Source organism: Montipora foliosa, chromosome 7 (genome assembly GCF_036669935.1).
Source record: "Montipora foliosa isolate CH-2021 chromosome 7, ASM3666993v2, whole genome shotgun sequence".
Taxonomy (NCBI): Eukaryota; Metazoa; Cnidaria; class Anthozoa; order Scleractinia; family Acroporidae; genus Montipora; species Montipora foliosa.
In genome coordinates this window covers 3,145,328-3,158,939 of record NC_090875.1, presented here as the reverse complement: position 1 = coordinate 3,158,939, position 13,612 = coordinate 3,145,328, and the positions used below count along the sequence as shown (strand labels likewise).

At 38.5% G+C, this 13,612-nt stretch overlaps 1 protein-coding gene across 1 annotated transcript in view; it reads right to left on the bottom strand.

Moving 5' to 3' along the window:
* Positions 1 to 13,612, bottom strand: part of LOC138009666 (uncharacterized) — a 33,794-nt gene that overhangs the window by 16,591 nt on the left and 3,591 nt on the right. The window lies entirely within an intron of this gene.

Genomic DNA, 13,612 nt, shown 5'->3' with positions numbered 1-13,612 from the left:
GCGTTCGCTGGTCGAAAGTCTTTTCATTCATTTCATGCGGCACAAATTCCCGAAAAAGAACAACAGTGTATTTCCCCATGCTCCCGTTTTATTCGGCCTTGATCTTCTCACAAAGTTAATTAGCGTGCATCTGTAATTCAACGAGTCACCAACGAGTCACCATTTTTAAGAAAGCTTTTTTGGTGAGAAATATGCACAATTGAACCACGACGATAAAACAGTCAGAAAGGGCAGTGAACACAGAAGGTGAATCGATTGTTTTGGACACTATAGTAGAGAAAATAGCCATTTTTGAGGCAAATGTGCATGGTGACGTTGTCACTGCACTGAGAAAAAGGATCCTGCTAAATTTAATTGATACAGTGGTGACTCGTGCACACTAACACAATGTCGTTGTTTTCTTCTCTTGTTGGTTTTGTCTAGCGAAATTCGACTCGAAAAATTGTTAAGCGATATCAAATTAGCCTACAATGACGTTGTTATGAAAAAACAGTCAGTAGAAACCGTCTAATACAGTAACGTTTTCAAACTGCGTGTCACCATTTTGGTACAAAGTTGCTCACGCAATGAACTAAAGTAAACAAGCTTTTACATCACGTGTCATAAGTTTCTATCCTTGTGCAAAATTAGTGTTCTTCATAACTATAACTTGTGTTTCCTGTATTTCCATGTCTCTCACCGACAGAAATTGTCGAAAAGTTATAAAAAAATAACTGTACTAACATAAAAAGTATTCTTTTACATTTCCCGGGTCTTACGAAGTCTTACTCGCGTAACATTGGGCCGGGTAATACATATATGTGCAAACTAATTTTAAGCCGTAACAATATTTGACAGTTGGCGATACCTCGTCATTTTATGTAAAATACCGCATCAGTTAGTATTTTATACGACCTCCTGAGGGAAGCTACATCAAGGTAAAAGGCAATATCCTTCGTCCATATATATTCAGTATGTTGTCATCTCATTTTTAGCGCAAATCTTAATCTGTTTCGCACATCCAAGAAGTCGAAAGTCCTTTTTTGTTGATTGTAGGCAGTAATATCCTTTAGAAGTTGGAAAGGACGAACTTTTCTCACAGATACAGCAATTGTAGAAACCCCGCCTCCCTTGCCTTCTATAACATAACTTCCATGGGCGTCCTCTGTTAAACAATGGCTGGATAGGTTTTCTCTTAACTGTTAAACCTTTGTATGTGCTTTTCTTTCCAGGAAAATCGTCACTGATTAATCTCCAATCGCTTTTAGGAAAAATGTAGCGCGTTTTAGCTACTTTACGAAGAGAAAACCTTTGAATGCGAGATAAAACAAATACGCTCGTGCCCTTGTCACGCTATCAATGGCAGCAAGAAAAACCATATTTCAGATCATGACTCTCTTCTTAGCTAAATCTAAACAATTTCGCTTATTTTATCATTGCGGATATATAACAAAAGAAATTCGAACACTGTACATCAAACTCAGTTACGAATAAAAACGTTAAACAGCACTATCGTACCGGTTATAAAGGCGACTGTAAAGTTGTGTCACTTATGACCCTGTCAGCACGTCCTATAAATAGTTTAAATTCCTCACAAATACAGTCCGTGACAAAATTCGTTGGAACAGTACACGACTATACAGACCTGAAGCTTTCGCAGCTCACTCTCCCCTCACAATGTTGTTTTAACGCGAGTTTCTCAGCCCAATTGCCAAAACAACATTGTGGGAGGGCAAGAAATTGTAAAGTGTTTCAACAATTTTGTCCGGGACTGTATTTTTGAGGAATTTCAGTCATGAAAAGAATTGGCGGGAAATATGCTACATTTTAGGAGAAGGAAACCCTTGATTTATAGCGGCCTAGAGTGAGATGTTGCGCCATATTTGTGATAAATTCGACAGGAAATGCAAACATACATCATGTTCAGGTTTGTTTGAATTTGGTTGGTTGTTTCTCGTTCAAAAAAGAAAGCCTATTCATAGAAGGTTGACTGTGGCTGAGCATGTTCTGCTTAGGAACGACCTTAACTAGGATGAATTTGCAGAGGCCGTTCGAGTTTTATTGCGTGAAGGAAAAAATCGTAATATCTTGGTAACTGGAGTTGCTGGTTGCGGCAAAACACTTTATAACTCCTCTAAACTCTGTTTTCCAACCTTTTTGTAATCCTGGTACGACCACGATCGCTTTGGTTGATACTGTAAGTACTGACAGCGATGAAGTGATTCTCTCAAATGACGTTCGTTGGTGTCCCTAAATTAACGCACGGCACGATTTTTCACTTCTTTTGGAAGGTCACAAAGTTCATTTACCTACACTCAAATAACATTCCGCACGGGATATTGACTTTTAACCCGATTCTCCAATATTTTGCACCAGCAAGGAAGAGTTCACCTTTGTTAGATGAGCGTTCGCTGGTCGAAAGTCTTTTCATTCATTTCATGCGGCACAAATTCCCGAAAAAGAACAACAGTGTATTTCCCCATGCTCCCGTTTTATTCGGCCTTGATCTTCTCACAAAGTTAATTAGCGTGCATCTGTAATTCAACGAGTCACCAACGAGTCACCATTTTTAAGAAAGCTTTTTTGGTGAGAAATATGCACAATTGAACCACGACGATAAAACAGTCAGAAAGGGCAGTGAACACAGAAGGTGAATCGATTGTTTTGGACACTATAGTAGAGAAAATAGCCATTTTTGAGGCAAATGTGCATGGTGACGTTGTCACTGCACTGAGAAAAAGGATCCTGCTAAATTTAATTGATACAGTGGTGACTCGTGCACACTAACACAATGTCGTTGTTTTCTTCTCTTGTTGGTTTTGTCTAGCGAAATTCGACTCGAAAAATTGTTAAGCGATATCAAATTAGCCTACAATGACGTTGTTATGAAAAAACAGTCAGTAGAAACCGTCTAATACAGTAACGTTTTCAAACTGCGTGTCACCATTTTGGTACAAAGTTGCTCACGCAATGAACTAAAGTAAACAAGCTTTTACATCACGTGTCATAAGTTTCTATCCTTGTGCAAAATTAGTGTTCTTCATAACTATAACTTGTGTTTCCTGTATTTCCATGTCTCTCACCGACAGAAATTGTCGAAAAGTTATAAAAAAATAACTGTACTAACATAAAAAGTATTCTTTTACATTTCCCGGGTCTTACGAAGTCTTACTCGCGTAACATTGGGCCGGGTAATACATATATGTGCAAACTAATTTTAAGCCGTAACAATATTTGACAGTTGGCGATACCTCGTCATTTTATGTAAAATACCGCATCAGTTAGTATTTTATACGACCTCCTGAGGGAAGCTACATCAAGGTAAAAGGCAATATCCTTCGTCCATATATATTCAGTATGTTGTCATCTCATTTTTAGCGCAAATCTTAATCTGTTTCGCACATCCAAGAAGTCGAAAGTCCTTTTTTGTTGATTGTAGGCAGTAATATCCTTTAGAAGTTGGAAAGGACGAACTTTTCTCACAGATACAGCAATTGTAGAAACCCCGCCTCCCTTGCCTTCTATAACATAACTTCCATGGGCGTCCTCTGTTAAACAATGGCTGGATAGGTTTTCTCTTAACTGTTAAACCTTTGTATGTGCTTTTCTTTCCAGGAAAATCGTCACTGATTAATCTCCAATCGCTTTTAGGAAAAATGTAGCGCGTTTTAGCTACTTTACGAAGAGAAAACCTTTGAATGCGAGATAAAACAAATACGCTCGTGCCCTTGTCACGCTATCAATGGCAGCAAGAAAAACCATATTTCAGATCATGACTCTCTTCTTAGCTAAATCTAAACAATTTCGCTTATTTTATCATTGCGGATATATAACAAAAGAAATTCGAACACTGTACATCAAACTCAGTTACGAATAAAAACGTTAAACAGCACTATCGTACCGGTTATAAAGGCGACTGTAAAGTTGTGTCACTTATGACCCTGTCAGCACGTCCTATAAATAGTTTAAATTCCTCACAAATACAGTCCGTGACAAAATTCGTTGGAACAGTACACGACTATACAGACCTGAAGCTTTCGCAGCTCACTCTCCCCTCACAATGTTGTTTTAACGCGAGTTTCTCAGCCCAATTGCCAAAACAACATTGTGGGAGGGCAAGAAATTGTAAAGTGTTTCAACAATTTTGTCCGGGACTGTATTTTTGAGGAATTTCAGTCATGAAAAGAATTGGCGGGAAATATGCTACATTTTAGGAGAAGGAAACCCTTGATTTATAGCGGCCTAGAGTGAGATGTTGCGCCATATTTGTGATAAATTCGACAGGAAATGCAAACATACATCATGTTCAGGTTTGTTTGAATTTGGTTGGTTGTTTCTCGTTCAAAAAAGAAAGCCTATTCATAGAAGGTTGACTGTGGCTGAGCATGTTCTGCTTAGGAACGACCTTAACTAGGATGAATTTGCAGAGGCCGTTCGAGTTTTATTGCGTGAAGGAAAAAATCGTAATATCTTGGTAACTGGAGTTGCTGGTTGCGGCAAAACACTTTATAACTCCTCTAAACTCTGTTTTCCAACCTTTTTGTAATCCTGGTACGACCACGATCGCTTTGGTTGATACTGTAAGTACTGACAGCGATGAAGTGATTCTCTCAAATGACGTTCGTTGGTGTCCCTAAATTAACGCACGGCACGATTTTTCACTTCTTTTGGAAGGTCACAAAGTTCATTTACCTACACTCAAATAACATTCCGCACGGGATATTGACTTTTAACCCGATTCTCCAATATTTTGCACCAGCAAGGAAGAGTTCACCTTTGTTAGATGAGCGTTCGCTGGTCGAAAGTCTTTTCATTCATTTCATGCGGCACAAATTCCCGAAAAAGAACAACAGTGTATTTCCCCATGCTCCCGTTTTATTCGGCCTTGATCTTCTCACAAAGTTAATTAGCGTGCATCTGTAATTCAACGAGTCACCAACGAGTCACCATTTTTAAGAAAGCTTTTTTGGTGAGAAATATGCACAATTGAACCACGACGATAAAACAGTCAGAAAGGGCAGTGAACACAGAAGGTGAATCGATTGTTTTGGACACTATAGTAGAGAAAATAGCCATTTTTGAGGCAAATGTGCATGGTGACGTTGTCACTGCACTGAGAAAAAGGATCCTGCTAAATTTAATTGATACAGTGGTGACTCGTGCACACTAACACAATGTCGTTGTTTTCTTCTCTTGTTGGTTTTGTCTAGCGAAATTCGACTCGAAAAATTGTTAAGCGATATCAAATTAGCCTACAATGACGTTGTTATGAAAAAACAGTCAGTAGAAACCGTCTAATACAGTAACGTTTTCAAACTGCGTGTCACCATTTTGGTACAAAGTTGCTCACGCAATGAACTAAAGTAAACAAGCTTTTACATCACGTGTCATAAGTTTCTATCCTTGTGCAAAATTAGTGTTCTTCATAACTATAACTTGTGTTTCCTGTATTTCCATGTCTCTCACCGACAGAAATTGTCGAAAAGTTATAAAAAAAATAACTGTACTAACATAAAAAGTATTCTTTTACATTTCCCGGGTCTTACGAAGTCTTACTCGCGTAACATTGGGCCGGGTAATACATATATGTGCAAACTAATTTTAAGCCGTAACAATATTTGACAGTTGGCGATACCTCGTCATTTTATGTAAAATACCGCATCAGTTAGTATTTTATACGACCTCCTGAGGGAAGCTACATCAAGGTAAAAGGCAATATCCTTCGTCCATATATATTCAGTATGTTGTCATCTCATTTTTAGCGCAAATCTTAATCTGTTTCGCACATCCAAGAAGTCGAAAGTCCTTTTTTGTTGATTGTAGGCAGTAATATCCTTTAGAAGTTGGAAAGGACGAACTTTTCTCACAGATACAGCAATTGTAGAAACCCCGCCTCCCTTGCCTTCTATAACATAACTTCCATGGGCGTCCTCTGTTAAACAATGGCTGGATAGGTTTTCTCTTAACTGTTAAACCTTTGTATGTGCTTTTCTTTCCAGGAAAATCGTCACTGATTAATCTCCAATCGCTTTTAGGAAAAATGTAGCGCGTTTTAGCTACTTTACGAAGAGAAAACCTTTGAATGCGAGATAAAACAAATACGCTCGTGCCCTTGTCACGCTATCAATGGCAGCAAGAAAAACCATATTTCAGATCATGACTCTCTTCTTAGCTAAATCTAAACAATTTCGCTTATTTTATCATTGCGGATATATAACAAAAGAAATTCGAACACTGTACATCAAACTCAGTTACGAATAAAAACGTTAAACAGCACTATCGTACCGGTTATAAAGGCGACTGTAAAGTTGTGTCACTTATGACCCTGTCAGCACGTCCTATAAATAGTTTAAATTCCTCACAAATACAGTCCGTGACAAAATTCGTTGGAACAGTACACGACTATACAGACCTGAAGCTTTCGCAGCTCACTCTCCCCTCACAATGTTGTTTTAACGCGAGTTTCTCAGCCCAATTGCCAAAACAACATTGTGGGAGGGCAAGAAATTGTAAAGTGTTTCAACAATTTTGTCCGGGACTGTATTTTTGAGGAATTTCAGTCATGAAAAGAATTGGCGGGAAATATGCTACATTTTAGGAGAAGGAAACCCTTGATTTATAGCGGCCTAGAGTGAGATGTTGCGCCATATTTGTGATAAATTCGACAGGAAATGCAAACATACATCATGTTCAGGTTTGTTTGAATTTGGTTGGTTGTTTCTCGTTCAAAAAAGAAAGCCTATTCATAGAAGGTTGACTGTGGCTGAGCATGTTCTGCTTAGGAACGACCTTAACTAGGATGAATTTGCAGAGGCCGTTCGAGTTTTATTGCGTGAAGGAAAAAATCGTAATATCTTGGTAACTGGAGTTGCTGGTTGCGGCAAAACACTTTATAACTCCTCTAAACTCTGTTTTCCAACCTTTTTGTAATCCTGGTACGACCACGATCGCTTTGGTTGATACTGTAAGTACTGACAGCGATGAAGTGATTCTCTCAAATGACGTTCGTTGGTGTCCCTAAATTAACGCACGGCACGATTTTTCACTTCTTTTGGAAGGTCACAAAGTTCATTTACCTACACTCAAATAACATTCCGCACGGGATATTGACTTTTAACCCGATTCTCCAATATTTTGCACCAGCAAGGAAGAGTTCACCTTTGTTAGATGAGCGTTCGCTGGTCGAAAGTCTTTTCATTCATTTCATGCGGCACAAATTCCCGAAAAAGAACAACAGTGTATTTCCCCATGCTCCCGTTTTATTCGGCCTTGATCTTCTCACAAAGTTAATTAGCGTGCATCTGTAATTCAACGAGTCACCAACGAGTCACCATTTTTAAGAAAGCTTTTTTGGTGAGAAATATGCACAATTGAACCACGACGATAAAACAGTCAGAAAGGGCAGTGAACACAGAAGGTGAATCGATTGTTTTGGACACTATAGTAGAGAAAATAGCCATTTTTGAGGCAAATGTGCATGGTGACGTTGTCACTGCACTGAGAAAAAGGATCCTGCTAAATTTAATTGATACAGTGGTGACTCGTGCACACTAACACAATGTCGTTGTTTTCTTCTCTTGTTGGTTTTGTCTAGCGAAATTCGACTCGAAAAATTGTTAAGCGATATCAAATTAGCCTACAATGACGTTGTTATGAAAAAACAGTCAGTAGAAACCGTCTAATACAGTAACGTTTTCAAACTGCGTGTCACCATTTTGGTACAAAGTTGCTCACGCAATGAACTAAAGTAAACAAGCTTTTACATCACGTGTCATAAGTTTCTATCCTTGTGCAAAATTAGTGTTCTTCATAACTATAACTTGTGTTTCCTGTATTTCCATGTCTCTCACCGACAGAAATTGTCGAAAAGTTATAAAAAAATAACTGTACTAACATAAAAAGTATTCTTTTACATTTCCCGGGTCTTACGAAGTCTTACTCGCGTAACATTGGGCCGGGTAATACATATATGTGCAAACTAATTTTAAGCCGTAACAATATTTGACAGTTGGCGATACCTCGTCATTTTATGTAAAATACCGCATCAGTTAGTATTTTATACGACCTCCTGAGGGAAGCTACATCAAGGTAAAAGGCAATATCCTTCGTCCATATATATTCAGTATGTTGTCATCTCATTTTTAGCGCAAATCTTAATCTGTTTCGCACATCCAAGAAGTCGAAAGTCCTTTTTTGTTGATTGTAGGCAGTAATATCCTTTAGAAGTTGGAAAGGACGAACTTTTCTCACAGATACAGCAATTGTAGAAACCCCGCCTCCCTTGCCTTCTATAACATAACTTCCATGGGCGTCCTCTGTTAAACAATGGCTGGATAGGTTTTCTCTTAACTGTTAAACCTTTGTATGTGCTTTTCTTTCCAGGAAAATCGTCACTGATTAATCTCCAATCGCTTTTAGGAAAAATGTAGCGCGTTTTAGCTACTTTACGAAGAGAAAACCTTTGAATGCGAGATAAAACAAATACGCTCGTGCCCTTGTCACGCTATCAATGGCAGCAAGAAAAACCATATTTCAGATCATGACTCTCTTCTTAGCTAAATCTAAACAATTTCGCTTATTTTATCATTGCGGATATATAACAAAAGAAATTCGAACACTGTACATCAAACTCAGTTACGAATAAAAACGTTAAACAGCACTATCGTACCGGTTATAAAGGCGACTGTAAAGTTGTGTCACTTATGACCCTGTCAGCACGTCCTATAAATAGTTTAAATTCCTCACAAATACAGTCCGTGACAAAATTCGTTGGAACAGTACACGACTATACAGACCTGAAGCTTTCGCAGCTCACTCTCCCCTCACAATGTTGTTTTAACGCGAGTTTCTCAGCCCAATTGCCAAAACAACATTGTGGGAGGGCAAGAAATTGTAAAGTGTTTCAACAATTTTGTCCGGGACTGTATTTTTGAGGAATTTCAGTCATGAAAAGAATTGGCGGGAAATATGCTACATTTTAGGAGAAGGAAACCCTTGATTTATAGCGGCCTAGAGTGAGATGTTGCGCCATATTTGTGATAAATTCGACAGGAAATGCAAACATACATCATGTTCAGGTTTGTTTGAATTTGGTTGGTTGTTTCTCGTTCAAAAAAGAAAGCCTATTCATAGAAGGTTGACTGTGGCTGAGCATGTTCTGCTTAGGAACGACCTTAACTAGGATGAATTTGCAGAGGCCGTTCGAGTTTTATTGCGTGAAGGAAAAAATCGTAATATCTTGGTAACTGGAGTTGCTGGTTGCGGCAAAACACTTTATAACTCCTCTAAACTCTGTTTTCCAACCTTTTTGTAATCCTGGTACGACCACGATCGCTTTGGTTGATACTGTAAGTACTGACAGCGATGAAGTGATTCTCTCAAATGACGTTCGTTGGTGTCCCTAAATTAACGCACGGCACGATTTTTCACTTCTTTTGGAAGGTCACAAAGTTCATTTACCTACACTCAAATAACATTCCGCACGGGATATTGACTTTTAACCCGATTCTCCAATATTTTGCACCAGCAAGGAAGAGTTCACCTTTGTTAGATGAGCGTTCGCTGGTCGAAAGTCTTTTCATTCATTTCATGCGGCACAAATTCCCGAAAAAGAACAACAGTGTATTTCCCCATGCTCCCGTTTTATTCGGCCTTGATCTTCTCACAAAGTTAATTAGCGTGCATCTGTAATTCAACGAGTCACCAACGAGTCACCATTTTTAAGAAAGCTTTTTTGGTGAGAAATATGCACAATTGAACCACGACGATAAAACAGTCAGAAAGGGCAGTGAACACAGAAGGTGAATCGATTGTTTTGGACACTATAGTAGAGAAAATAGCCATTTTTGAGGCAAATGTGCATGGTGACGTTGTCACTGCACTGAGAAAAAGGATCCTGCTAAATTTAATTGATACAGTGGTGACTCGTGCACACTAACACAATGTCGTTGTTTTCTTCTCTTGTTGGTTTTGTCTAGCGAAATTCGACTCGAAAAATTGTTAAGCGATATCAAATTAGCCTACAATGACGTTGTTATGAAAAAACAGTCAGTAGAAACCGTCTAATACAGTAACGTTTTCAAACTGCGTGTCACCATTTTGGTACAAAGTTGCTCACGCAATGAACTAAAGTAAACAAGCTTTTACATCACGTGTCATAAGTTTCTATCCTTGTGCAAAATTAGTGTTCTTCATAACTATAACTTGTGTTTCCTGTATTTCCATGTCTCTCACCGACAGAAATTGTCGAAAAGTTATAAAAAAATAACTGTACTAACATAAAAAGTATTCTTTTACATTTCCCGGGTCTTACGAAGTCTTACTCGCGTAACATTGGGCCGGGTAATACATATATGTGCAAACTAATTTTAAGCCGTAACAATATTTGACAGTTGGCGATACCTCGTCATTTTATGTAAAATACCGCATCAGTTAGTATTTTATACGACCTCCTGAGGGAAGCTACATCAAGGTAAAAGGCAATATCCTTCGTCCATATATATTCAGTATGTTGTCATCTCATTTTTAGCGCAAATCTTAATCTGTTTCGCACATCCAAGAAGTCGAAAGTCCTTTTTTGTTGATTGTAGGCAGTAATATCCTTTAGAAGTTGGAAAGGACGAACTTTTCTCACAGATACAGCAATTGTAGAAACCCCGCCTCCCTTGCCTTCTATAACATAACTTCCATGGGCGTCCTCTGTTAAACAATGGCTGGATAGGTTTTCTCTTAACTGTTAAACCTTTGTATGTGCTTTTCTTTCCAGGAAAATCGTCACTGATTAATCTCCAATCGCTTTTAGGAAAAATGTAGCGCGTTTTAGCTACTTTACGAAGAGAAAACCTTTGAATGCGAGATAAAACAAATACGCTCGTGCCCTTGTCACGCTATCAATGGCAGCAAGAAAAACCATATTTCAGATCATGACTCTCTTCTTAGCTAAATCTAAACAATTTCGCTTATTTTATCATTGCGGATATATAACAAAAGAAATTCGAACACTGTACATCAAACTCAGTTACGAATAAAAACGTTAAACAGCACTATCGTACCGGTTATAAAGGCGACTGTAAAGTTGTGTCACTTATGACCCTGTCAGCACGTCCTATAAATAGTTTAAATTCCTCACAAATACAGTCCGTGACAAAATTCGTTGGAACAGTACACGACTATACAGACCTGAAGCTTTCGCAGCTCACTCTCCCCTCACAATGTTGTTTTAACGCGAGTTTCTCAGCCCAATTGCCAAAACAACATTGTGGGAGGGCAAGAAATTGTAAAGTGTTTCAACAATTTTGTCCGGGACTGTATTTTTGAGGAATTTCAGTCATGAAAAGAATTGGCGGGAAATATGCTACATTTTAGGAGAAGGAAACCCTTGATTTATAGCGGCCTAGAGTGAGATGTTGCGCCATATTTGTGATAAATTCGACAGGAAATGCAAACATACATCATGTTCAGGTTTGTTTGAATTTGGTTGGTTGTTTCTCGTTCAAAAAAGAAAGCCTATTCATAGAAGGTTGACTGTGGCTGAGCATGTTCTGCTTAGGAACGACCTTAACTAGGATGAATTTGCAGAGGCCGTTCGAGTTTTATTGCGTGAAGGAAAAAATCGTAATATCTTGGTAACTGGAGTTGCTGGTTGCGGCAAAACACTTTATAACTCCTCTAAACTCTGTTTTCCAACCTTTTTGTAATCCTGGTACGACCACGATCGCTTTGGTTGATACTGTAAGTACTGACAGCGATGAAGTGATTCTCTCAAATGACGTTCGTTGGTGTCCCTAAATTAACGCACGGCACGATTTTTCACTTCTTTTGGAAGGTCACAAAGTTCATTTACCTACACTCAAATAACATTCCGCACGGGATATTGACTTTTAACCCGATTCTCCAATATTTTGCACCAGCAAGGAAGAGTTCACCTTTGTTAGATGAGCGTTCGCTGGTCGAAAGTCTTTTCATTCATTTCATGCGGCACAAATTCCCGAAAAAGAACAACAGTGTATTTCCCCATGCTCCCGTTTTATTCGGCCTTGATCTTCTCACAAAGTTAATTAGCGTGCATCTGTAATTCAACGAGTCACCAACGAGTCACCATTTTTAAGAAAGCTTTTTGGTGAGAAATATGCACAATTGAACCACGACGATAAAACAGTCAGAAAGGGCAGTGAACACAGAAGGTGAATCGATTGTTTTGGACACTATAGTAGAGAAAATAGCCATTTTTGAGGCAAATGTGCATGGTGACGTTGTCACTGCACTGAGAAAAAGGATCCTGCTAAATTTAATTGATACAGTGGTGACTCGTGCACACTAACACAATGTCGTTGTTTTCTTCTCTTGTTGGTTTTGTCTAGCGAAATTCGACTCGAAAAATTGTTAAGCGATATCAAATTAGCCTACAATGACGTTGTTATGAAAAAACAGTCAGTAGAAACCGTCTAATACAGTAACGTTTTCAAACTGCGTGTCACCATTTTGGTACAAAGTTGCTCACGCAATGAACTAAAGTAAACAAGCTTTTACATCACGTGTCATAAGTTTCTATCCTTGTGCAAAATTAGTGTTCTTCATAACTATAACTTGTGTTTCCTGTATTTCCATGTCTCTCACCGACAGAAATTGTCGAAAAGTTATAAAAAAATAACTGTACTAACATAAAAAGTATTCTTTTACATTTCCCGGGTCTTACGAAGTCTTACTCGCGTAACATTGGGCCGGGTAATACATATATGTGCAAACTAATTTTAAGCCGTAACAATATTTGACAGTTGGCGATACCTCGTCATTTTATGTAAAATACCGCATCAGTTAGTATTTTATACGACCTCCTGAGGGAAGCTACATCAAGGTAAAAGGCAATATCCTTCGTCCATATATATTCAGTATGTTGTCATCTCATTTTTAGCGCAAATCTTAATCTGTTTCGCACATCCAAGAAGTCGAAAGTCCTTTTTTGTTGATTGTAGGCAGTAATATCCTTTAGAAGTTGGAAAGGACGAACTTTTCTCACAGATACAGCAATTGTAGAAACCCCGCCTCCCTTGCCTTCTATAACATAACTTCCATGGGCGTCCTCTGTTAAAACAAGGCTGGATAGGTTTTCTCTTAACTGTTAAACCTTTGTATGTGCTTTTCTTTCCAGGAAAATCGTTCACTGATTAATCTCCAATCGCTTTTAGGAAAAATGTAGCGCGTTTTAGCTACTTTACGAAGAGAAAACCTTTGAATGCGAGATAAACAAAAAATACGCTCGTGCCCTTGTCACGCTATCAATGGCAGCAAGAAAAACCATATTTCAGATCATGACTCTATTCTTAGCTAAATCTAAACAATTTCGCTTATTTATCATTGCGGATATATAACAAAAGAAATTCGAACACTGTACATCAAACTCAGTTACGAATAAAAACGTTAAACAGCACTATCGTACCGGTTATAAAGGCGACTGTAAAGTTGTGTCACTTATGACCCTGTCAGCACGTCCTATAAATAGTTTAAATTCCTCACAAATACAGTCCGTGACAAAATTCGTTGGAACAGTACACGAACTATACAGACCTGAAGCTTTCGCAGCTCACTCTCCCTCACAATGTTTTTTAACGCGAGTTTCTCAGCCCAATTGCCAAAA